The following is a 27,510-nucleotide window of genomic DNA, read 5'->3' on the forward strand; positions in this document are numbered from 1 at the left end:
GGCACAGGGGACACAATGGTGGGGGTCTATGACAGACCTAGCCATGATCAAGAGCTTGATCGGGAATTTGCCAGGGAACTAGCTGAGGCTGCATGCTCCCGGTGCATGGCTGTCATGGGAGATTTCAACTACCATGACATCTCATGGGAAGAGTACTCGGCCACATCCAAACAGTTGCAAAGCTTCCTCATGCGTGTGGCTGAGCTCTATCCGACACAAGAAGTCTGTGGACCAATGAGAGGCAAAGCGCTGCTTAACCCGGTACTGGCAACAGGGAATGACTTAGTCAGTGACCTAATGATCAAAGGGAAGCTGGGAGATAGCGACCATGAGCTGATCACCTTCACCATCCACTGTAAAGCTGGCAAGTCAGTCAGCAAAGCAGAAGTCCTCAATTTCAGGAAAGCTGACTTTGACAAGCTCAGGAGGCTTGTTGGCGAGGCCCTAAGGAACCACAACCCAAAGGGGAGGGGTGTTCAGGAAGAGTGGTTGCTCCTCAAGGGAGCAATCCTCGATGCACAAGCAATGTCTTCCGTCTTGGAGGAAAGGCAGCAAAAGGGCACAGCAGCCCCCTTGGCTCTGCAGGGAACTAGTGGACCTGCGTCTAAAGAGAAAGGCCTATAATGGATGGAAGGCTGGATCCACCCCAAAGGAGGAATACTCTGCACTGGTCTGGAACTGTAGGGAGCAAATCAGGAAAGCCAAGGCTGCAAGTGAACTCCAACTACATGTATCAAGGACAATAAAAAGTCCTTTATTAGATATGTGGGGAGCTGGAGGAAAGCAAGGGTAACATTGGACCCCTGCTGAACCATGTGGGTCAACTGGCAACCAATGCCCAGGAAAAGGCCAACTGCTCAACAAGTATTTTGCATCGGTTTTTCACCAGCCCCAAGGGACAGCCATGCCCAATATGGTATGGGAGAGTGAGGGTGAGGGAGAACTATTACTCCACATTAACGTTGACCATATAAAGGAACATAACATATAAAGGTTGGACATCTTCAAGTCAGTTGGCCCAGACAGCTTACACCCCAGGGTACTTAAGGAGCTGGCAAGCATCATAGCTCTGCCACTGGCAGGGATCTTCAAGAACTCATGGTGCTCAGAAGTGCCTGAAGATTGGAAGAAGGCCAATGTGGTGCCTATCTTCAAGAAAGGGAGGAAAGTAGATCCGGGAAACTACAAACCCATCAGCCTGACTTCCATCCCCAGAAAGATCTTGGAGAAAATCATCAAAGAGCCTGTTCTTGACAAACTGGCTGAAGGCAGCTTCTTGAGGGATAGCCAGCACAGGTTTGTTGCAGGTAGGTTGTGCCCACCAGGACAAGGGAGAAGAGATTGATGTCATATATCTCAACTTTAACAAAGCTTTCAATCTGGTATCCCACAATTGCCTTATAGAAAAAATGGCCAACAGTGGCCTTGGCTACATCACAGTCCTCTGGCTGGGGAATTGGCTTTGAGGTCGGATGCAGAGAGTGGTAGCTGACAGAAGTCAATCATTGTGGTGTGCTGTGACCAGTGGGGTCCCATAAGCACCGCCCTTGGTCCTATCCTTTTCAACATCTTCATTAATGATTTGTACATTGGTGTCAGGAGCGGACTGGCGAAATTCACTGACGGCACCAAACTTTGGGGTAAAGCGTCCACACGCAAGGACAGGATGGTGATCCAGGCTGACCTTGACAGGCTCAGAAACTGGGCAGACAAAAACCTGATGGCCTTCAACTCTGAAAGATGCAAGGTACTCCACTTTGGGAAGAAAAACCTGCAGCATGCTTACAGGCTCGGCAGTGCTACACTTTCTAGCACCACAGCCAAAAGGGACTTGAGGGTCATTTCATAGATGTCATAGACATTAGGGCTGGAAGGGACCTTGGAAGATCATCGAGTTCAGCCCCCGCCCAAAGGGCAGGAAGTCAGCTGGGGTCATAGGACCCCAGCAAGATAAGCATCCAATTTGCTTTTGAAGGTGTTCAATGTAGGTGCTTGAACCACCTCCGATGGCAGGCTGTTCCAGACCTTGGGGGCTCAGACAGTAAAGAAATTCTTCCTTATGTCCAGCCTGAAACGGTCTTGTAGTAGTTTATGATCGTTCAACCTCGTCATCCCTTGGGGCACTCTGGTGAACAAACGTTCCCCCAGATACTGATGGTCACCCCAATAAACTTATAGGTGGCCATCAGATCACTCCTGAGCCTGCGCTTTTCCAGGCTGAAGAGCCCCATAGCTCTCAGCCTGTCATCGTAAGGTCTGTTTTCCCGACCTCTGATCAGGCGTGTGGCTCTTCTCTGGACTCTCTCAAGCTTCTCCACATCCTTTTTGAATTGTGGAGCCCAAAACTGGACGCAATACTCCAGCTGCGGCCTCACCAAGGCCGAGTACAGGGGGAGAAGGACATCCTGGGATTTGCTTGAGAAGCATCTATTGATGCAAGCCATCATTTTGGTCACTTTATTAGCCACAGCATTGCACTGCAGGCTCATGTTCATCTTGTGGTCAATGATGATCCCCAAGTCTCTTTCTTCTGTAGTGCTAGCCAGCATAGCACTGCCAAGCCTATAAGGAAGCTGCACGTTTTTTTTCCCAAGGTGGAGACCCTTGCATTTTTCAGTGTAAAACACCATCAGATTCTTGTCTGTCCATTTGCTGAGCCTGTCCAGGTCAGCCTGGATCACCTGCCTGTCTTCTGGCGTGGCTGCCTTGCCCCAAAGTTTGGTGTCATTGGCGAACTTGGCCAGTCAGCTCCTGACTCCAATGTCCACATCATTAATGAAGATGTTGAACAATAGGGGTTCAAGGACAAAGCCTTGGGGGACCCCACTAGTCACAGGACACCATGATGAGTGACTTCCATCAATTACTACCCTCTGGGTCCGACCACGGAGCCAATTTCCCAGCCAGCGGATTGTGGTGTATCCAAGGCCACAATTGGGCAGTTTCACCAAGAGGTCATCATGGGATACCAGATCGAAGGCTTTTTTGAAGTCAAGATATATGACATCAATCTCTTCTCCCTTGTCCAGGTGATAGGTCAGCTGGTCATAGAAGGAAATGAGATTGGTCAAGCAAGACCTACCCGCAACAAACTCGTGCTGGCTATCCCTCAGGATGTTGGTGTCAGCCAGTCTGTTAAGGATGGCCTCCTTAATAAACTTTTCTAAGATTTTCCCCAGGATAGAAGTCAGGCTGATGGGCCTATAGTTAGCCAGATCCACTTTCCTCCCTTTCTTGAAGATCAGCACCACATTGGCCTTCTTCCAGTCTTCGGGCACTACACCAGAGCGCCAAGAGGTCTCAAAGGTTCGTGCCAGAGGCTGGGCTATGATGCTCGCCAGCTTCTTGAGTACCCTGGGCTGTAGATTGTCTGGGCCGACTGACTTGAAGGTATCCAGCTTCTCAAGATGTTCCTTCACAAGTTCAGCATTAATGGAGGGCAGGGGACCTCCCTGTCCCGTAGCAGGCATGGGCGCAAAGTACCCATTTAATAGGTTGGCTTTTCCTGGGCGTCAGTTGTCAGTTGCCCCATCTGGTTCAGTGGGGGTCCAATGTTGCCCTTGCTTTTCCTCCGGCTCCCCACATATCTGAAAAAGGACTTTTTATTGTCCTTGATGCTCAAAGCTAGTTGAAGTTCAGTTGCAGCCTTGGCTTTCCTGGTTTGCTCCCTACAGGACTAGACCAGCGGAGAATAATCCTCCTTGGAGGTGAATCCCATTCTCCATCTTTGTAGGCCTTTCTTTTTAGCCTCAGGAGGTCTGCTAGGTCCCTGGAGATGGAATAGACTTAGCTTGTGCATTGAGGATCGCTCCCTTGAGGAGCAAACACTCTTCCTGAACTCCCCTCTCCCCGGGGTCGTGGTCCCTTAGGGCCTCACTGACTAGCCTCCTGAGCTTGTCAAAGTCAGCTTTCCTGAAGTCAAGTACTTCCATGTTGCTGACTGACTTGCCAGCTTTATGTCAGATGGTGAGGGTGATCAGCTCATGGTCACTGTCACCCAGTTTCTCATTGATCACTAGGTCACCAATTAGGTCATCCCCAGTAGCCATTACCAGGTCGAGCAGTGCTTTACCTCTTGCTGGCCCATAGACTTCTTGAGTCAGGTAGAGGTCATCCACGCACAAGAGGAAGCTTTGTGACTGCTCGGATTTTGCTGAGTGATCTTCCCACGAGATATCCGGGTAATTGAAGTCACCCATGACAATCATGGTCCTGGAGCATGCGGCCTCAGCCAGTTCCTGGGCAAACTCCTAGTCAAGCTCAGGACTTTGGGTGGGAGGTCTGTAGTAGACTCCCACCGTTGTATCCCCTGTACCGTGTTCCCCATGGATTTTAACCCAGAGGGTCTCCAGTCATCTACCCTGGTCGCCAAGATCAGCTTGCAGGGACATGTAGCTTTCTTTAGCATAGAGAGCTACACCCCCGCCCCTTTTATCTACACTATCCCTCCTGTACAGGGTATAGCCATCTATACCCGAGGTCCAGTTATGGGTGGAGTCCCACCAGGTCTCTGTTATCCCTACGACATCAAAATTATTTGCATTGAGCAGGAGGATGAGCTCCTCCTGCTTATTCCCCAAGCTCCTGGCATTTGTGTACCATTTCTGGCCCTTGGGGCCTCTTGCCTTGCCCACAGATTGTACCAGGGCTGGGGCAGGGGTGGGCTCCCTTAAGTGCCTTCACCCACTGGCTTTGCAAGAGTTGCTCACAACCCTGGTACAGCTTCTGTGGTTGACCACAGGATGAATATGAGCCACCAATGTGATGTTGCAGATGGCAAAGTGAGCAAAACTCTGGCTTGCATCCATAGATGCTTCTCTAGTAAAGCCCAGGATGTCATCCTCCCTCTGTACTCAGCCTTGATGAGGCCACAGCTGGAGTACTGTATCCAATTCTGGGCTCCACAATTTAAGAAGGATGTGGAGAAGCTTGAGAGAGTCCAGAGGAAATCCATGCGCATGATCAGAGGGCAGGAAAGCAGGCCTTATGATTAGAGACTGAGAGCTACAGGACTCTTCAGCCTGGAAAAGTATAAGCTCAGAGGCGACTTGGTGGCTGCCTATAAGTATATAAGGGGTATATATCAGGATCTGGGGTAATGCCTGTTCACCACAGTGACCCATGGGATGACAAGGTCAAACTGTCACAAACTTCTCCAAGACCGTTTCAGGCTGGACCTAAGGAAGAACTTTGCAGTCCAAGCCCCCAAAACCTGAAACATACGGCTGCCAGAGGTGGTGCAAGCACCTGGATTCCTGGATCCTTTAAGGAATCTGGATTCCTTTAAGAGTCAATTAGACATTTATCTTGCTGGGATCCTGTCACCCCAGCTGACTTCCTGCCCCTGGGCAGGGGACTGGACTCAAACATCTTCCAAGGTCCCTTCCATCCCTAATGTCTATAAAATCTATGAAATTTATGGTCATTGGTGGTAAAGGTTTCCAACTTGGTATTTTCCCGTATTCCACCCAAACATAATGAAGCATCAGTCCTGCAAACTGGAAGTGAAACTAAGAATAGGCAACTAGCCTATCAACTGTCATCTCTTGCTGTATATGTATTTTGCATAGCACTGATCACCTTGAAGGATCATGAAGCACTCTACTATAAATCTAAATAAAATTTTCCCCATCATTGAAATGTAGCCCTTATAAATCTTTTATTATAGTATCTTCCTTTCACATGACAGGAAAAAAATGTACATGCAATAAGAACAATGCCTTGGCCATTGACTATTTAGTGTACATCAATAGCTGCTTGGAAACTGAATACAGTCCTTAAATGTTTGTTGTTTGACATCACCAATAGGCATTGTCTTTGAAGAGACTGACAAGCAAATCTCATAGCTATGTTTGGGCTGTACCTGCAGACCAAGAAGACTTGCTAAGGAACAATGTATGTTTATTTGGGTGTAGGCACGAAAACAAACATTTATCATCTTAGTTAAAAACACAGTGGTAGGCCTTTGATATGCAAAGCATTTTCCTCATTGCATTTTAGTTAGCCCTGAATAAATTGGGAAATAATCCATGGAAACCTAGTTGAAGCAAGCATGGCTATTGTAGGACTGTGAAACTAAAAATATCTTCGTATTTCATGCATCTTATGTAGAAAACATTGCATCACCTTCTGCTTTCATCATCAAACAGAAGATGTTGCAGATTTGGTAGGAAAACAATTTTCCAACTGCACTGAGTTCAGGCAATTTAACAACAACCACAAAATATTTAAAATGTGATTTCCCTCTCCCCTCCTTCCCCCAGTTCAGCAGAGAAAACCATTTAGTCTTTCCAAATACTTTTCATATAGAACTTACTTTAAAGGGCTAAAAAATTTGGGTAAGTAATAAGTAATGCTGTCATCTAGTCTAAAGCCCCCTCTACACGGGCAGGCAATGGGATCGAATGCACCATTCGCACAATCTTGCCACCTACCATACACATGTGGCATGGTAGGAGGCACAATTGTGTGAATGGCATATTACATGCCTTATTGCTGATGCAGGGGGAACCCAATACCAGGCTCCCCCTGCACTGTTATTAAGCAAGCTCCCATGGCTATGAACCACCCTCAAGGAGTTTCCAGCTATGGCAGGGGTGCCCCAAACACCCCCAGGGCTGGAGGATCCCCACTGCAACAATCTCCCGTCAGCAGTGCAGGAAATTCAGGGAATATTGCCTCTAGCTCTTGGGGTTTCCCACACTCTGGAGCCCTAGATATTGTGGCAGTTGCAACCCCCAGGGTCTGGGGGTTTCCTGCACTCCTGAGCCCTAGGGATCATGACCACAATCCCTAGGGCTTGGGGGGGGTGCATGAAATCCCTGGACCCTAGGGATCACAGCTGCCATGATCCTTAGGGCTGAGAGGGTTTTTTACTGGGCATGGTGCATTCCTGCGGCTGGGAGCCCCATCAATTTCAGACCCTGCTACATGTGCAAATTAAAGCTTGATAGCAACCAGCTATAAAGTTAGTACACATTGTTGAGATTTAACTTTATACCTTATTGGAGCGTTTTATTACATGATAGATACTTTGTACATGTAGCTAGTCTCCAAATAACTGTGCAATTAACCAGTTAATTGCACGATACCTGTAATGTAGAGGGGGGCCTAACATGCTATGTGCTGAAGGAGGTCCAATGATACTCTAGGTGTCTTTTTTTAAAGGCTTTGTAATGTTCCAAATAAAAATATTTTTAATTTAAAAGGGGAAGTCTGACCTTTTGCTTCCTCTAAACCAGTTAATGGTAGCTACTATCTAAGGAAGAAAAGTACAGCTGATAGACCACTAGTCTCATCCAGTATAGTAGTTATGTTATACTTGCTACGTTAGTTTCATAGATTCATAGATGTAGGGTCGGAAGGGACCTAAGCAGATCATCAAGTCCGACCCCCTGCCCATGGCAGGAGAGAATACTGGGCTCATATGACCCCAGTTATGCCTTTGCCATTTCCACTAGGTTCCCAAAGCATACTTCATATGGCAATTCAACTTTAAATTGTCTAGCAATCAGTCCAGTGACAAGTACAGGCAAAGGTCTATGTTACACTAAATTCATTATATCTACTTTTTGTTTAGATATGTTGATGAACCTGTAAAATATGAACCTTCCTATTCTTAAAAGTTCACGTAATTATAAAGAATTATATCAATAAATTATAAAGTACTTATAACAATATTTTAAAAATAGAGGAGGATGCAGATGTATGTAACTGTTAAAGTAGTGATTCTCTTTGTTATGCTGCCTTCTTTCTCCTTTGTTGTCCAAGTGACCAAATGGAATATTTATAAATGCCATTCAAAATTAGAAGGTTAGGAATGTTATGCTAATAAAGGGAATTGACTGGCTGAACATGCAGTATTTTCTAATTTTAAAAACTGTTTTTGTATTTTCTAAAGAATTCTTCATACATAGCAGAATAGATATGCTCTCAACTGTTTTGTTGCAAACAATGGTGACTCTTCCAAGCAAATACGGTCAGTCTGTAACATGTCAGCCTTTGTTGCAGCTTTTTTGCACTTCTCTAAACTACCAGAAAAATATCCTTGCTATCCTGATCTCAGTCTCTTGCCCAGCATGGAGTACAAGAAATGGGACTCCATTAATTTTCTTAGATTATTCCTTTATAAAGTTTCATTTCCATCTAGGTAATTAAAATGTAACAAGCCAAAGAGAAAACTGTTTCACTTGTGAAAATGGAGTGCAGCTTACCATGTCCATATGCTATATGCTTTCAGCTCTCTGCCTCTGAGCTATTATCTATGGCAGACCAAAATAAAACCTTTCACTTTACAACCATGGCATAAGAAACTAAGAAGCAAGTACTCTGTGCATCCAGAACTTTACCTGGAGAAACCCAACTAGTGCTCAAAGGCATGGTCTTTCTTCTCTTCCATGGTCTTTGTTCTCTTCTCTTTCATAATCAAGATTCCTTTACAGTTAGTATAACTGGATGTTCATATATATAAAATCTAAGACACTAACTTCAAATAAGCCTGTTAGATGTCCACTGCTAGACAGCTTTCCAGGAGAGGGAGCACACAGGTGTTTAGCTGCAGCCATCCCCTCTGTCCTGTTCTCCCTGCCTTCAACAAACGAGCTGTTCCTTGTTTGGGGAGCATGGGCTGCTCCACTCCTCCCGGTTCCCAGTGGAAGTGGAGCGGTAGTATGGGAATAGGTAGAAAGCCACCTCCTCCACTCTGCTCTGCTCTGCTCTGCTCCCAGTCTCTGCCTGGGGAACATGGTCTGGGGAGCAGGCAGGGAGTAGTGGACAGCTGTTGTTTTCCTCCCCTCCTGGTCTAAGGGTGAGAGCACCAGGGCCATGCCCCCTGCATCTTCTTCAGGCTGGGGTGACCTCTGTCTTGGATGTGCAGGGAGCATTTCCCCACCGCTCTACTTCTTCCAGTCCTCTGGAGGAGTCAAGCACCAGGTGTTCCTTCCTGTTGGAGAAACTCTCCCACAGGACAGAGAGAGCTTTCTTGCTGAAGGAGAAAGACCTTTCTCTTGCAGGAGGCATTTGTCCTGTGTGAGAAACTTGATGAGTGCATGTATGCTTCTGGTGTCTATTAAAGGAGCAGTGATTGTCCCAGTAGAAACCTAATACCTATGTATTTTGAAAACAGAAACCATTTCATCATCTCACAAAAATAAAAAATAAGTAAGCTGTTGTTCTCTTACCTTGGTTCTCCAGAAGTTCAAAGCTGAGTTGGCTGTTTGGTTCAACTGAACGTTGTGTCTTGGAAGTACTGGGTTTCTATAGACTGTATTCTGAAGACTGAAAGTTTCTGTAGTTGTCTCAGGAGCTGGAACCACCACCTTGGGCCTTTTTCTTAGCACTGAGTTCCCACTCTCCCCCTCTCCAAATTCATGTCACATACAGTTGCTTATTAAGGAGATAGCAGAAATCTCAGATGCTTGCTCCTGGCTCCTACCTGTACTAGTGCCTAATAATTAAATTTAGCCCAGACTACACTGACCTCTTATGTGTAGTGTCTCCTCAGCCTAAGAATCTGCTTTCAGCACCTGCCCATCTTCACTATGGTTATCTAAAGACACCAGTCCACAAGTTTGGAAATCTACCTCAGAACTATTTAAACTCGGGTGTATAGCTAGTTCAACTATGCCCGATCCTGAAATGGTTCTTGGAATTCATTTCTAATTTTGGACACTGCAACTGTTCACATTTGGTATAGAATAACCCACCAATCCTAGCACCTGAAGAAGATAACCTGGATTTTCCATGAGGACAGTGGAAAAAAATATGCTAACCTTTATTGGGTTGAAGTAAGGACAGTGATAAGCCCCTTCAAGTCAAGGGCCCTTTCAGGAAACAGAACAACTCAAGGCTATCTTAGCTGGAGTTCATGTACCATGTACAAATTATGAACAAGGGGAGCCAAAGGTGTTGACAGGGAAGTGCTAGTTTCTTCAGGTAGTTTCTGAGCTGCAGCTCACTTAAGCAAACAGAGAGGCACTTGCTGGCTGAACTAAAAAAATGCAGAACATATTTTGCAGAAAATTCCACTGCACTTTCAAAAATAATCAGATCTTCAACGTTTTTAATGAAGTTTTCAAACAGATGTGGAAAACATATATCTGCTCTAAAGGAATCTAGAGTTTGGTCACCTAGTAAAGATTCCTTGGTCAGTCATCTTGGTTGATAAATTTGTGCAAATAGGACACTTGTGTGTCACACCCCCACAATGCCTTCTCTTCACAGCAGCATATTTGCCTCTGACCTTTTGATAAGAGTGGCAGGAAATATTTATATGTGCACTTTAATGTGCAGTAGACTATTTTACTGTGCATTAAGGCACCATGTAAAAACTGTGACATTACACTAGTGAGCAATAAAATAGTCTACTGCACATTAAGCATCACTAAAAAAGTATGCAGATGTGCTACTGTGCATTAGCACAGCATGATTGATGGTACTAAATTTAATGTGCATTAGAAAAGATGCATTAATGCATGTATAGATGCACCCACAGATTCCTATTAATGTCCAAGTAGAATTTGAGAACTATCGTTAAAAGTACTTAATGGTCAGGAACCTGGTCATTTAAGGTTCCTTTCTTCATAGTTTCATAGTTGGTAGGGTCAGAAGGGACCTGAGCTGATCATCGAGTCCAACCCCCTGCCATGGCAGGAAAGAGTATTGGGGTCAAACGACCCCAGCAAAGTGTTCATCTAGCCTCCTCTTAAAGACCCCCAGGGTAGGAGCCAGCACCACTTCTCTTGGAAGTTGGTTCCAGATCCTAGCCGCCCTGGCCGTGAAGTAGCGCCTCCTGATATCTAGCCTGAATCTACCCTCTGCCAGCTTGTGACCGTTATTTCTAGTCACTCCTGGTAGTACTTGGGGGAACAGGGACTCCCCCAATGCCTGCTGGTCCCCCCTGACTAGTTTGCATACAGCCACTAGATCCTCCCTCAGCCTTCTCTTGTGGAAGCTGAACAGATTCAGGTCCCTTAGCCTCTTCTCCTAGGTCCTGCCCTGCTACCCTCTGATCATGTGAGTGGCCCTCCTCTGGACCCTCACCATGTCCACATCCCTTCTGAAGTGCGGTGTCCAGAACTGGACGCAGTACTCCAGCTGCGGCCTGACCAGTGTCACATAGAGGGGAAGGATCACTTCTTTGGACCTGCTTGAGATGCATCTGTGGGTGCATGACAAGGGTATGGCTGGCCTTCCTGACTGCATCCCCACAACTATAGCCTATAGCCCTTGACACTGGGCGGTGAATGTCAAGGGCTATAGGCTGTACAGGAGGGACAGGATAGGAAAGAGAGGTGGGGGCGTGGTGCTCTATGTTAAGGAGGAATACACATCCTCGTTAATTAGCAAGGAGTCAGGGGAGGGGCACTCTGAAGTGCTTTGGGTTAGAGTACAAGGCAGTCGAGGGGAAAGGGACTTAACAGTGGGAGTCTACTACAGACCTCCCAACCAGGGAGAAGAGCTTGACCAGGAATTCTTGGGTCAGCTCACAGAGGTAGTGAAGGCTAAGGATGTGGTAGTCATGGGGGACCTGAATTTCCCAGACATCTGCTGGGAAGAACAGTCAGCCAGGTCTGAATGCTCACATAGGTTCTTGGCCAGAGTGCAGGACCTCCATCTAACCCAGGAGGTGCACAGCCCCACTGGGTGGACGCCTTGTTGCACCTAGTGCTGGCCACGGGTGATGACCTGGTGAGGGGGCTGCGGGTGATTGACCACCTGGGTGACAGCGATCATCGCCTGCTGGAATTCACCATCCAGTGCAAGGTGGCAAAGGCATGCAGTAAAGCAGCAGCCCTAGATTTTAGGAGGGCAGACTTCAACGAGCTAAGGAGGATAGTTGGAGAAGCGCTGAGGTCCCAGAGGGGAGGGGAGCCAGGTGTCCAAGGACAGTGTTCGCTCCTTAAGGAGACGATCCTCCAAGCCCAAAGGAAGGTAATCCCAAGGAGGATCAAAGGGAGCAGGAGAGCACACAAGCCTCCGTGGCTCACCAAAAGCATCTGGGAATGTCTCCTTGCTAAAAAGGAGGCTTACACCCAATGGAAAGAAGGGGTCATCACCAGGGAGGACTATTCTGTAGTTGCTCGGGGATGTAGGAGGGTAGTTAGGAAGGCTAAGGCAGAGATGGAACTGGGGCTAGCTTCCCAGATTAAAGACAATAAGAAGTCCTTTTTTAAATACATAGGGGGTAAAAAGAAGGTCCCGGGTAATGTGGGGCCCTTGCAGGACGCCATGGGAAACTTGGTCGTCACACCAGACGGCAAAGCTAACATGTTTAACGATTTCTTTGCCTCCGTCTTCCTAAGTAGGGACCAGAACAGCCACCTCCCTGCTGGGCCCCCCTCGGGCCCCAGGGGAGGCACACCTGGGCCACGGGTTAGCAAGAATTTAGTTAGGGAGCTTCTCGAGGGGTTGGACGTATTCAAGTCAGCCGGCCCAGATGGTCTCCACCCTAGAGTTCTAAAGGAATTGGCCGAGGTCATTGCAAGTCCCCTGGCACAACTTTACGAGCACTCGTGGTGCTCTGGTGAGGTACCGGAGGACTGGAAGAGGGCCAACGTGGTCCTCATCTTCAAAAAAGGCTGGAAGGAGGACCCGGGAAACTATAGGCCGGTTAGTGTTACCTCTATCTAGGCAAGCTGTTTGAGAAAATTATGCTGGCACACATCCAGGAGGGGCCAGCAGGGGACTGTATGCTTAGGGGCAACCAACATGGGTTCATCAGTGGCAGGTCCTGTCAGACCAACCTGGTGGCCTTTTACGATCAGATCACCAGATCATTAGATGCAGGGGTAGCAGTGGATATAGTCTTCCTAGACTTCTGGAAGGCTTTTGACACTGTCTCTCACCCCGTTCTCATTAAGGAACTGGGGGGCTGTGGTGTAGACACCCACACAGTCAAATGGGTTGCCAACTGGCTGGAGGGCCGCACCCAGAGGGTGGTAGTGGATGGGTCCTTCTCAACCTGGAAGGACGTGGGCAGTGGGGTTCCGCAGGGCTCGGTCCTCGGGCCCGTGCTGTTCAACATCTTCATCAGTGATTTGGATGAGGGGGTAAAAAGCACCCTGTTCAAATTTGCTGATGACACTAAGATGTGGGGGGGACATGGGCACACTGGAAGGATGCAACAGGCTACAATCAGACCTAGACAGGTTACAAGGGTGGGCGGATGAGAATAGGATGGGTTTTAACACAGACAAGTGCAAGGTGATGCACCTCGGGAGGAACAACCAGCACCATACCTACAGGTTGGGGAACACCCCTCGTTAGCACGGAGGCGGAAAGGGATCTGGGGGTCATCACTGACTCCAAGATGAACATGGTCCGGCAGTGTGGGGAGGCAGTCAGGAAGGCCAACCGCACCTTGGCATGCATCCACAGATGCATCTGGCCCAGGTCCAAGGAGGTGACCCTCCCCCTCTATGCGGCACTGGTGAGGCCGTGGCTGGAGTACTGCGTCCAGTTCTGGGCGCCACACTTCAAGAGGGATGTCGACAGCATGGAGAGGGTCCAGAGTAGGGCCACTCGCATGATCAGGGGACAACAGGGCAGGCCCTATGAGGAGAGGCTACGGGACCTGAACCTGTTCATCCTCCAAAAGAGAAGGCTGAGCGGGGATCTTGTGGCCTGTTACAAACTAGTCAGGGGGGATCAGCAGGCATTGGGGGAGTCACTGTTCCCCCGAGCACCGCCAAGAGTGACCAGGAATAACGGTCACAAGCTGGCAGAGGGTAGGTTTAGGCTAGATATCAGGAGGCGCTACTTCACGGTCAGGGCGGCTAGGGTCTGGAACCAGCTTCCAAGAGAAGTGGTGCAGGCTCCTACCATGGGGGTGTTTAAGCGGCGGTTAGATGAACATCTTGCTGGGGTCATTTGACCCCAGTATTCTTTCCTGCCATGGCAGGGGGTTGGACTGGATGATCTGCTCAGGTCACTTCCGACCCTAGAAACTATGAAACTGCCAGCCCATGTTCATTTTGGCATCAATAATGACTCCAAGATCCTTTTCTGCCTCTGCACTGGTGAGAAGGGAGTTCCCCAGCCTGTAGGTATGCTGCTGGTTCTTCTTCCCCATGTGCAGTGCCTTGCACTTGTCAGTGTTGAAAGCCATCCTGTTCTCATCCGCCCACCCCTGTAACCTGTCTAGGTCTGATTACAACCTATTCCTCCCTTCTAGCATGCCCACTTCCCCCCACAACCTTTCTTGTTGTATCTCTTTCACCAGATTGGTAGTTAAGATCAGCTGGAAAGCCTCTGTTGAAGCGAAATGCTTCCAGGTCTTTTCCTGTTGAAGAACCTGTCAAATTTTCTTCTCTCTGGAAGTCCACAGGAGCCTAATAAGTTTTTACATTATGATGCAAGATATTTTTATTTGGCTTTTGTCTAATTAACTTCATTTTTTACTTGAGTTTGAATTTGGTTCCTACATAAGAATTATGTTTTTAATGCTACCCATTCTGATCATTTTATGTAATTGATAGTTTTTAGCATTTTAATTATAAATAATTGTTCTGCTGCTATAGTAACAGGTGCTGTAAAAATCAATAAGATATTTTCTACCTTGGTGTGCTACTTCAGTCCCGAACACTGTGAAGTATAATTATGAACAGCTGGCTCCAAATATGTCAAATTTTGGTTGGTCAGTGAATAGCTGTTTAATAATATTGAAATAAATGGTTGATGTCAGTGGAAATAAGCCATCTGCTGCCTCATTTGGTAAACAGTCTTGAGTCTGTGAAAGCTCGAATTAGGGTCTGCCTTAAATAAATATTTAAGATTTGACAAATAGATTTAGCAATTTTATTATAACTGCTTTGTAGTATGCTCAGAGCGATCATGCTGGCTCTTTTGTTTAAAGAGCACGTTGTTCATTCTGGATACATCTATAAGTGTATAGTTGAAAACAAAGACAATATAGAGTTAAACAAACAGTATATTAAAAGCCAAAAATAGCTTTGCTCAAAACTAATATACATCAGTGCAGAGCTCAGGTAGATAAATTGTTCCATGTGGGGTTGTCTATGAAACTGTCACCTGTTTTGCCAGCTTTTGCCTCTTTCTGCCATCAGTATTCTTAATCTAACTGGTCTCCCTTCCTCCTTGATGGGGACGTTCTTGATGCATGACAGCTGGATGAAGTTTGTTGTGCTGACCTCCTCTCAACAGGGGGGAACCTCTTTGATCAGGATAGTATAGTATGTTAGAGCACCAACTGGCAATTACTATAAGAATTCTGGTGTTTTAGTCCCACAGATGGATTGGCTCCTTAAGGGGTAAGGGATGAAACTCCATTTAGGAACTAACAGGTTTCAGCTGAAGTAATGCTATAACGCTTATATTTCACCTCTTACAGTGACTGAATTCTGCTATAATGGAAGGACGACGTCAGTGCTCCATTCTTGTGCTCTTCTGCTCATTCTGAGAACTATTTTCTTGAGCGAATTCTAAGAGGATTCTTAATAAGTTATGGCTGTAATTGACTGTAATGGTTTGTTCAGACCTGCTGACATATCTCAAATCAATGGGAATGGCAGCCTTTGCATAATAGATTCTGGTTTGGTGGATTTTTTTAATTTGGACTGAATCAATTACTTTGATTATTTTTCCAAACCCAGATATAGAAAGCAAAGTTATTAGTGATGTAGGAAAGTGGCCAGAACTACATCTCCACTGTGTAATCATTTATGGTAAATAGTAGCAAAGTTAACTTCCTACAGCTTCCATACCAAAGTAAGGTCATTGTGTGCTATGATCTCACAATGCCAGATGCTAATAACATTGATACTCCTAGATGACCTGTAAGTCTTGATTTTACTGTCATACCAATAAAGAATTTTTAAACAATAAAATATCGAAAGAGTAGAGGAGTTTAATCATGGGCAACCGGTGCCTCCTGAGTCTGGGGGGACCGCCACAGAAGCCAGTGGTGGCGGCAATGCGGATGAGCACTCGCAGATGCTGCCAGCAGTGTTGGTGGTGGGGATGGCTCTGTCAGGGGATCATGTGCCCCCTGTGCCTCCCCCCACCAGTCACCTATGAATTTAATCTAGCTCTATTGAAGAATCTGTTTCTGAGAAATTTCAGCAGCAAAATTGCATGCAGCTGAAGCTACTGTTGGAGGCACCAGAGCCAGGGGCAGGCAATTATTTTGGGCAGACAGCTGCTTAGTGAGTTTTGGCAAGCCATTGAGGGCCGCATGACAGGCAGCCAGGGGCAGATAAATATTCATTTTCTAAATTTTTTAGGGGCCCTGCGGGCCGGACAGAATAACCTGGCAGGCCGCATCTGGCCCGTGGGCCACATTTTGCCCACTCCTGCGTGACCAGACTGTTCCCTCTTCCACTTCCCCAAATGAAATGTTTCTGGACTCTTCTCTTCCCTTTCCTACTAACCTCAGAGGTGAAACCTGGTATGAAGATCTGATGGTTAGAAAAGCTACCTTACTGCAATCAAACATTACAAAAAACATTGACCTGAACCCACACAGTCCTCTTGTTTTACTCATTTTTGCACATACTGCCAATGCTTACTACTGTCACGTGGTGCCAGAAAAATTCAGTCACTTTCTGGCAATACTGAACAGGGATTCTTATTAGAATCAGAAAGGAAAATATTATCCTAAAGGGTAGTGCTGTCTGCTTCTGCTGAGCTTTTGCGCCTGGCTTTATCACAGCATATAGCCAAGCCTAATATAATATCTGTGAATATGCATCTTCACAAGTATCAGGTTCTTCTAAACAGTCTTGAGTCTGTGAAAGCTCGAATTAGGGTCTGCCTTAAATAAATATTTAAGATTTGACAAACAGATTTAACAATTTTAATATAACTGCTTTGTAGTATGCTCAGAGCAATCATGCTGGCTCTTTCGTTTAAAGAGCACATTGTTCATTCTGGATACATCCATAAGTGTATAGTTAAAAACAAAGACAAGATAGAGTTAAACAAACAGTATATTAAAAGCGAAAAATAGCTTTCCTCAAAACTAATATAAATCAGTGCAAAGCTCAGGTAGATAAATTGTTCAACTGAGAATTGGCTCCTTACTATCTCACATCCTAAGACAAAAATCTCTCTGCAACAGATAATCCTTCTCTCAGAAAGCAACAGAGATTCTCCCACATTGTGATACCATTGTTTTAAAAAAATTGGATTCAAATGAGTTTGTTTGTAGTCCTATATAGAGTTCTTCCAACCAAGCAAAAACACACAATGTCTGCAGTTCTTGTGTCTGTGCCAAGTAGGATTATTATTGCAACAGACCCACTGAGTAAAAGTAACCAATCTAAGCTCAACTCAAACCATCTCCCCTTTTCAGACAGCAAGTAGTTTTTTCTCCCTCCTACTGCTAGAAAAAGCCAGAATTATAGCATCATAAAAGAAGGTCATAATGAACCCTAAGTCACTTCAAGTCAGTTATCACTGTGGTAAGTTATGACCATCTGCTTAAAACCATGTAAAGGAGAGCAGTAGTAACAGTAGAAGCCTGGATGGTTTTTGCCTTCTGCTTTATGTTGTGAGGTTTCTGCCTTTTCTGCCTTATATTAAGGCACCTGCAGTGTGTTTTGACATGTGTACTGCATCCCAGTTAAACTCTCCCTTTGGCCCAGTCTCCAGAATGAACACTCAGGTGTTAGTGGGCTTTTTAAATTTGCAGTAACATTAAAAGAAACTGAAAAGACAGTAGAAAACAGATAATATTTATCATCCTTGAGCCTTAGGATGGAAGTCCTAATGTTGCAACAATAATGTTCTAGGGCAGGGGTGGGCAACCTGCCACTCCAGACCCACATGCAGCTTTTCAGAAGTTAATATGTATCTCCTTGAATCTTTGCACAAGCACACCGTGACCAGCTTCCAGTTGGAACTTTGTGGCAGAGGCAGGGATAGGATCTGGTTCTCCAGGGTAGAAGTTACCAGGTGATTCTTTTTTCTCTCCCTGCGGTTTCCTGCTTCATCTTCCACAGGCCCTCCCACTTATGCAGCAAACGAAAGATTAGAACCTTGGACAATCATCGTCTTCCCTATACAACTCCAATTTTATGGCAGAGCAGGTCAGTGAAGCAGTGATGTATATAATAGATGATTAGGAACTTAAAGTCTAATATGGCCCACAAGAGGAGTGAATTAAGGTTCTGTGAGAAACTTTAATTCTGGCACCTCCCAAATGTTGCCTGTTTGACTTTAAAAGAACATTAAGGTTGCAACATCCACGTACATATCTAAAAGGACAAGCTTAAGGCCAGAGGGCATGGTCATCATCACTGGTGTAACTATTGAAATAAAAAATCTCACTTATGATGATAAGCTTGAGCTCAGCCCCTTCCCACCACAATCAGGTTTACTCCATACGCTACATTTTACCCGATCTTGCTCCATTTTCCATTTCACTGTCAATCCAGTTCAGTGTCCTTACTCTGTTACTCTAATAGCTCAGCGCACCCCTGGCACCTATTTTCATACTAGTCCTGTGCTACTCTTTTAATTTAAAGTAACAGATGCTTTAAGGATAAGCTCATAGCCTGTCTTAAATTTTGAATAACCTGAATGTTCATATCCTGTATTTTACATGTAAAATAAGTTGCTTCTTCTAAGACAATAGGGAAGTGAAGAAGCTGGCAAACCAGGTAAATCATAAATAAATAGACATTGGAATAAAGTTGAACGTGTGCGATTGGCAATAATTAATTTTACCAATACTAAGAAATGTTTACATATACTGTTAAACTTCTATGTGCTATGTTCTAAAGTCCTATGTTAAAATTGTTTGCTATGCTGTTGGATAAAGTTCCCCATGATCCTTTCTGGCTTTGAAGTCTATGTATTTGCAAAAAAAAATGGATAGTCTCAAGATGAATTTAAATATCTCTTAGGAATGTAGATGATAGCTTTCTCCAGTAGTAAGCCTTCAGTGAAAGATCAATGTTATATGCCACTACCTTCCCTGAAGAATTCACACCGTAGATATTTGTTTTTTGTGGAGACTCCATCTACATATTAGTTTACATATGAACTACAATGGTGCCCACCTCCAAGTACACTGTTTCTCTCTAAAATACCAAAAATTAAGTTAAGTTTTCTATAGTTGATACCAGAAGGATATATCTTGATCTGAGTTCTTAAACATACCAGCTACAAAAAAGGTAAGCACCAGCGTCCAAAGATGTGGATTCGTTGCAGGAATTCTGCTTTACCTTAGGAAAGATTCCTGCTGGAGAACTGTGCCCTTGGTAGGTACATTTTAGACTGATGTCATTCTTTCCTTTTTCTATTATGGATGCAAACACATTATAATTAGGCAAAAACATTTCATATTACAGTCTGGTATTGTTAGTGCTTGATAGAGGTCCAGTATTTTGCCAAGTTATTCCTTTCAGAAAAACAGTTACAAACATATTAGAACAATTTTCTGTTATGTAATACTTTTTCATATATAGATTATTATGGAGATGTTAGGAAAATATCTCTGTAGACCCATATTTTATTATGGCAGCAGCTTTATTGAATAACGTGTCTCCTCTATTTATAGTACACTAGTATTATAAGCCTTGGCATTTCCAAAAGCTAAACTTGTCAAAGACAGATAAGCTATATCTAGTGCTATCATGAATTGAAAAGGATGGGTTACAGGTTCAAATTCTGGTATATTTAATGCAGAACTCCAAAGAAGAGGAGGAAAAGCAAGGGCAACATTGGACCCCTGCTGAACCAGATGGGGCAACTGGCAACTGACATCCAGGAAAAAGCCAACTTAATAAATGGGTACTTTGCATTGGTCTTTAATCAGTCCCATGGGACACCAACGCCCACCACGGGACAGAGCGGTCTGGGAGATCCCCTGCCCTCCATTAACGATGACCTCGTGAAGAAACATCTTGAGAGGCTGGATACCTTCAAGTCAGCCGGCCCTGACAATCTACACCCCAGAGTACTCAAGGGGCTGGCAAGCATCATAGCCCAGCCTCTGGGCGCTCTGGTATAGTGCCTGAAGACTGGAAGAAGGCCAATGTGGTGCTGATCTTCAAGAAAGGGAGCAAAGTGGATCCGGCTAACTATAGGCCCATCAACCTGACTTCTATCCTGGGGAAGATCTTAGAAAAGTTTATTAAAGACGTCATCCTTAATAGACTGGCCGACGCCATCATCCTGAGGGATAGCCAGCACGGGTTTGTTGCGAGTAGGTCTTGCTTATATATTTCATTTCTGTCTATGACCAGGTGACCCAAATGGGCAGATGAGAAGCTGATGGCGTTTAACACCGAAAAATGCAAGGTTCTCCACCTTGGGAAAAAAAACCTGCAGCATTCTTATAGGCTCAGCAGTGCTACGCTGGCTAGCACTACGGAAGAAAGAGACTTGGGGATCATCATTGACCACAAGATGAACATGAGCCTGCAATGCAATGCTGCGGCTAGTAAAGTGACCAAAATGATGGCTTACATCCATAGATGCTTCTCAAGCAAATCCCAGGATGTCCTTCTCCCCCTGTACTCGGCCTTGGTGAGGTCGCAGTTGGAGTACTGCGTCCAGTTTTGGGCCCCACAATTCAAAAAGGATGTGGAGAAGCTTGAGAGAGGTCCAGAGAAGAGCCACGCGCCTGATCAGAGGTCAGGAAAACAGACCTTACGATGACAGGCTGAGAGCCATGGGGCTCTTTAGCCTGGAAAAGCGTAGGCTCAGGGGTGATCTGATGGCCACCTATAAGTTTATCAGGGGTGACCACCAGGATCTGGGGAAACTTTTGTTCACCAGAGCGCCCCATGGGATGATGAGGTCAAACGGTTATAAACTACTGCAAGACCGTTTCAGGCTGGACATAAGGAAGAATTTCTTTACTGTCTGAGCCCTCAAGGTCTGGAACAGCCTGCCATCGGAGGTGGTTCAAGCACCTACATTGAACACCTTCAAGAGCAAATTGGATGCTTATCTTGCTGGGATCCTAGGACCCCAGCTGACTTCCTGCCCTTTGGGTGGGGGGCTGGACTGGATGATCTTTCAAGGTCCCTTCCAGCCCTAATGTCTATGAAATCTATGAAGACAAATGAAATTCCATTCAATTTACTGTGATAGGACTGACATATTGGCTGTCAGAGTCTTGAAACAGAGCCTGTTTGATGATGTCTCTTACTAAACTGACTTAATTGGAAAAGATGTTAGACCATGGGCAGGCCATCTGGCTCATGGGTTGAATTTGGCCCATGGCAGACTCTGTTTCCCAGCAGCCCCTGCCTGCATCACTGCAGCTGATTTCCATGGAGAGCCCAGGAGCAGTGGCGCTGTGACAGCTCAGGCTCATGTTTTCCATGGAGACCAGCCCCAGCAGCACTCCCAGGGCATACAGCTGGGCAGGGATCTGCTCTGGGGCTGGGTTCTTACAGTGGTGACAGAGTGTTCTGGAGCCAGGTGGAGCTGAGATCCAACAGAGGGAAAAATCCCCACATAGCATTGTGGATGGACATTTCAGTGTCCATTGGAACACTGCTTCCCCTGTACATTGTGAGATAGTTGCTGCTTTACATCTCCATATTCCACACCCGGTGTCAACCATTTAAAAAATCCCATTATTCCTCATTATCTCCTTTTCCAGAGGAGAAAAAGGCACTAGGCAATAGCAGCATGGACAAGACACATCTCCAGCCTACTACTTTGCTACTAGGAAATACTCAACATGATGACTGGCTCTGTGGATGCAGGGAGTACAGTGGATGTGATATACTTTGACCTTAGCATAGCTTTCAATATGGTCTCCCACAACATTCTTTCAAGCAAGCTAAGGAAATATGGGTTAGATGAATGGACTGTAAAGTGGATAGAAAACTGACTGGATCATTGGCCTCAGAGGATGTAGTCAATGGCGTAATGTCTAGTTGTTCAATATTTCATCAATGACCTGGAATATGGAATAGAATGTACCCTCAGTAAGTTTGCAGATGACACCAAGCTGGGGAGACTAGTAGATACACTGGAGGGTAGGACTAGGATTCAGAGACACCTCGACAAATTGGAGGATTGGATCAAAGGAAATCTCATGAGGAGAACTACAAAGTCCTGCACTTAGGACAGAACAATCCCATGCACTTGTACTTGTCTCAAGTTGCAGCAGGGGAAGTTTAAGTAAGATATTAGGGAAAACTCTCTCACTAGGAGGGTAGTAAAGCACTGGAACAGAGTACCCAGAGAGGTGGTGGATGATCCATCCTTGGAGGTTTTTAAGACCCAGTTAAACAAAGCCTTGGCTAGGATGATCTAGTTGGGGATGGTCCTGCTTTGAACAGGGGGTTGAACTAGATGACCTCCTGAGGTCCCTTCCAACCCTAATTTTCTATGATGATTCTATGAAGTGGCATTAAGGCATTTTTCTGAGGCGTCAGAAGTGTTTGAGTCTCCATTCAGACTGGTTCTGAACGTGGCTATCAACAAATCCAGCTGGGTGACTACCTGGCCACAAGGTAGCCTACACAAACAGAAGCTCAAACAAAATTGGTGACTGTAGCACACGTTTGAAGAATTGGAGCTTTGGAATGGAGCTGGAGGTGAGAGGGAGTGGCCAGGAAACACTAGCCTGGTGGTTAGATTTGACATTAGCCACAAAAGTGGGAATGTTGCCAGGACTAGTCAGTTAGGGGTTTTTAAAAACTGTACTAAAAAATAACTGTACCTGCCACTCTTTTATATGCTGTGACTTTTTCCTTTGCTTTCATATCCCCACTCCCCCCCTGCTGTTCTGCTGGTCTTTTTAGATTATGATCTCAGTGCAGAAACTCTCTCTTTTTAAGCATTAGTAGTGTCCAGAACAACAGGTCCTCAGTCTCAGCTGGGACCTGTGCTTGCTACTGCAATAGAAATAATCATTCATAATCAAGAATGACTGTTTAAGAAGGGGAAGTCATTTGGCTTGTGAAAAAAAAAGGGTCAAAGGAGGGAGAAGAAATACAGATAACATAAGAAGGCCACTAAATTAAACAAAATCTATAGGGCTAAGTACAGACAGTCAAAAAACCTGAGGCTGAATAGATTCAAACTTTGCAGGTTAGTTTAAGCTGCATAGATTGAACTGATAAGCAAGTGAACAGACATTCAACTTTTGTTTCCTGAAATGCAGCCACATGCCTGCAGTGACCCAGGCCAGAAGCTAGGGGGCAATAGAGTATGCCTCCCTACTGGGCTGGAGCAGACATCTTAGCCAAGGGTAGACCACCTACCTTGTGTGTGTCACCTACCTTGTGTGTGATGGCGGGGGAGGGAGGGGTGCAAGGACATCCTGGGATACTGGGGGAATGAGTTAACTTGAATTTGGAGGAGATCTAGGACATAAGTCCAAAAAACCGATTTAACCTAAATCAGTTAAGTCTGATACTACCTCCATCCAAGTCTGTCTTAAACTGCTTTCAGCCATTTTGAAAGAAGTTTATGTTTACTACATTTCTGTTATGTTACACCTATGAACAAGTTTCTGATCACCTATCCCTGTTTATGTGTGATTTCTGTCCCTAGCCTAGCTGTTGCCTTTTCCTCTTTCTGCAAATTCATAGCCAAAAGTCTCACACAGCACAATGTTAAAATCTAGATGTTAAAAAAAAAAAAAGGAAAATGGACTTCAAAGAGGCAATAGAAAAAAACAACTGAATATGTGGGAAGAGGGGAAGGAGGCAATACAGCTTAGTGGAAACAACACTGGCCAGGGGGTCAGGAGATTTAAGTGCTAATTCGAAGACTGGCCCAGTGCATACACATGGGCATGTTACATTACCTCTCTGTGACTCATAATAAGTCCCTGAGAAAAACACTCTGAGATCAACTAATGCAAAAGCTGTGTGTGAGAGCTGAGAGAAAGTATAGAAACTAATTAATTAAATTAACAATTAAAAAGTACTGGCTGGTAAAGGGGGAAAAAAAACAAGTAATTCCAGGCTTTATGGGTAAAAATGACTGACTTTTCCAATTAAAACCAGGTAGTTAAATGACAGAAAAACAATTACTTGAATGAATAGTAAAGGAGTTTATTTGAAAGTACTTGAGAACTATTTAAACAACGAGTAGCTGGGATTAAAAAAACCCCACTCAGCTTCCTTTGTCTCAGTTAAAAGCTTTCTTAACCAAAGGAATCTTTACCAAATTTGTTTTCCCCTCCCTCAAGCTTTATTACAGAACTGAAACAGCTGTAGCTAGGGGGAAATCTCATGAACCTTGGAGCCCTGAATTTTACAACAACAAAAGCAATCAAGCCTAAGACATAGAAACAATGATACAAAGGTGTGCTTGTTCCTAGATGATTCTGGGGTGAAAACTAAGTGAAATGCATAGCCAAAGCCACTTAAGATGAAACAAACATAGTTTTATAAATATATGCAATATCTCTGCTTGATAGCCTGCTTATATTGATCTTTTTCTGGGAGTACACTAATTAACTACTAATCGGTTTCTCTGAATAGGCATCTTATTGTTGCCCACCCACATAGCTAGTAAAATTAAGACATTTCATACTTCTGAAAAGGCCCCACTGGTGTGATTGCCCACACCTCCCCAAGGGAAGGATTTATTAGGGAATTACTCTATATAGAGAACTGAGTCAAGCAGGTTTTGTTTCTTACTCTCCCTTCTGTTTTCTTTCTGAAATTATATTTCCAATACCAGAAGAAAAGGAGAAAGGACCTCTACAGGTAAAAGGTTTAAATACATAAAAGGAGATTATCAAATTAATACTAATGTTAGAGTGGTCCAGCATGTAGAGTTAGTAATCGGGAGTTGCACTTTGTTTGCTGTTTGAAAGAGGCCGCCCAAGAAGGAATTGGGATTGGTAAAGGAAATGCCCAGTTTGGGGCTTGTGGGATACTGCTTTCTGTAAGTGCATGCTACCACTACAGGAGGCAATGCTAAGGAGTGCTGTGAACATTTTGCTTTCAGGTATATCCATGTGTTTTGAGAACAAAACCTGAAAAGACTGTCCCAACCCTCTGTTTCTTGTCTTATTGAAAGAGTGGGGGTTACACTTATCTCTAGTTATTCTCTTATGTATCCTGTAATCTAAATTTACTAGTGTCAATTTGCATGTCCTTGGAAAGAAAATCTTAGTTCTGTTGTGGTTCTCTTATGGTGTGGAAAATGACCTGAGTGGTATAAAGGACCCTGAAAGCCCCATACCCATGTCAAGGGAATTCTCCTTAAACAGGATATCTTGAAGGGCCCCCTTAAAAACCAATGCTGGTGTAGCCCAGGTACACCCAGGAATGTGCCCTGTCCACAAGTGGAAGGGATGGGGTCAGGCAAGAGTGCTGTGACAGGGGCCTGCCACTGGGGAGCAGTTCCCTCTTTTCTCTATAGAGCCAGGTCAGGCCAACTCTCAGTATCTCAATATTGCGCTGTTAGACAGGAAGACGTGACACAATTGCACATATACAAACATACAAATCAATTAGGTGCATACACACACACAAACAACTTGGGCACATACACATCCAAACCAGCCTGGGCACATGCATACCTATCACCAATTCAAGCACATACACACTACACACCAAAAATTAGACAACAATCAGTTGTCAATACACATCCTGTACACACACACAGATCACTAATTTGTTTCACACACAATGACATACATACATATGTATTCACCAGTTTACACACATACCACCCACCTACACACACACACAGGTGAGTTCCTAACTTGGATGGTATGGTATGTATGTGTGTGTTTGGGGTACTTGGGATAGCTGGGGGAAAGTTAAGGTGAGAGAGCAAGTGTAAGGAGTGAAAGTTGCCAGAACTTCGATTAGAACTGGTAGACTAGAGAGAAGCTGGGCTCAGGAACTGAGGCTTGGGGTTACTTAAGGTCAAGTGACCCCAGGGTTACTCAAGGTCACTGGTGCAAGGGAAAAAGCCCAGAGGCAAGGAGCAGACAGCCAGGAAAGAGACAGAGGCAGAAACCTGGGAGCTTGGGGCTAGAACCGGAGGCAGATAGCTGAGAGATTGAGGGGGGCAGATAAGTGGTGGCAAGGAGGAAACAGTCAGGAAACAGACAAAAACCCAACTCAGGGTTTCAAAATAACAGGTTTATTAAACAGACAACACACTACACAGCCCCATGAAGTTATTGGTTCACACACACACACACACACACACACACACACACACACACACACACACACACACACACACACACACACTAGCAGCCAGAGAAAGAGTCAGTGGAAGGGTTGGAGTCCAGGTAGGGAAGAGAAACAGACTCCAAGTCTTTGGTTGAAGAGAGGGTGGGGGTGATAGCTACCTATCCAGGCAGGAAAGGTGTCTTTGTCCAGTAGATGTTGTCCAGAGGGGGTTGCCAGCAGGGCCTCTGGGTGGATAGGTGGTGTGGTGTGGTGTGGTGCCAGTCCAGATGGAGAGGGCATCCCAAGGAGTCAGTCTTCACTACCCCTTTTTATGGGGCAGAATACCTATAAGCCCTCTGGGACAGACCCTCCCCATAGGAGAGCCAGCTGTTCCTAGTGAGCATGTGCAGCCTTGGCACAATGGTGGGTTGCCTCATCTTTTGTTTCTTGAATGCTGAGGGTGGTTCCAAGGGCTGGGTCATTGGTCCAGGTATTGGTGTTGATGGTTCGCTCATTCAGAGGAAACTAATTGTCTCTCAAGCACCCTCATTTATCCCCATTCCTTCAGGAACTAAGTTATATAGGGGAGGTAGGTATGAGTCATAGGTTACAACATCAGGGGACACGAGAGGGAAACTTAACATGACTTATGCTAACTTACCTATGTAGGCCTAAATCATATCGAATCAGTAAAACAGTAATATAGAACAGTAAAAATCAATATAAACATAATAATTATAAAATATAAAGGAGAAAAAACAAAACCAATGCAACTTACTACCAAAATAAAGTGCTGAAGCGTATCCTACGTCTCACCTCACTTATACTTATCTATAGGGAATAGAGAAGGAGAGAAAAAGTCAGAAATGGTTGGATAAGGGGAGGGAATGTATTTTAAAAATTAAAAAAAAAAAAAAACTGGGAGTTTTGCTACAAAAGCACAACTATATACAAATTTATTGCTATACAAAAATAGATATGAATGAGACATTAAATATTTACAGTAGAATTGGTATGTGACATCATATACAATAATCAACACATTGCACCACTTTGAGGGATTGCAAAACATAGAACAAGTAACTGGGAACTCAGTACAGGTAATCCATGGCATAGGACATAATTAACCCCCCTGCAAAGATGAACATTAGCACCCTGGAACAGGTAAGTCAAGGCATCAACACAGTAAGCACATACAAGCATCAAGTCAGATAAACCCAGTTGAGGTAGCAATGCATTAGACGTACATAGGCAACAATACAACATATACAGGTAATGAAAATAGGTAAACCCATATAAACCCCCTTAAGGAGTACCCATAACTATATTAACATCAACAGTACAAAGCAAACATCAATCACAAATTATGGGGTGCACTCAGCACCCCACAGGCTGTTCCCTGGTGCCCCTCCCCCTTAGGGTCTCAGGA

Source organism: Crocodylus siamensis, chromosome 3 (genome assembly GCF_052110815.1).
Source record: "Crocodylus siamensis isolate JL-2025a chromosome 3, ASM5211081v1, whole genome shotgun sequence".
NCBI lineage: Eukaryota > Metazoa > Chordata > Crocodylia > Crocodylidae > Crocodylus > Crocodylus siamensis.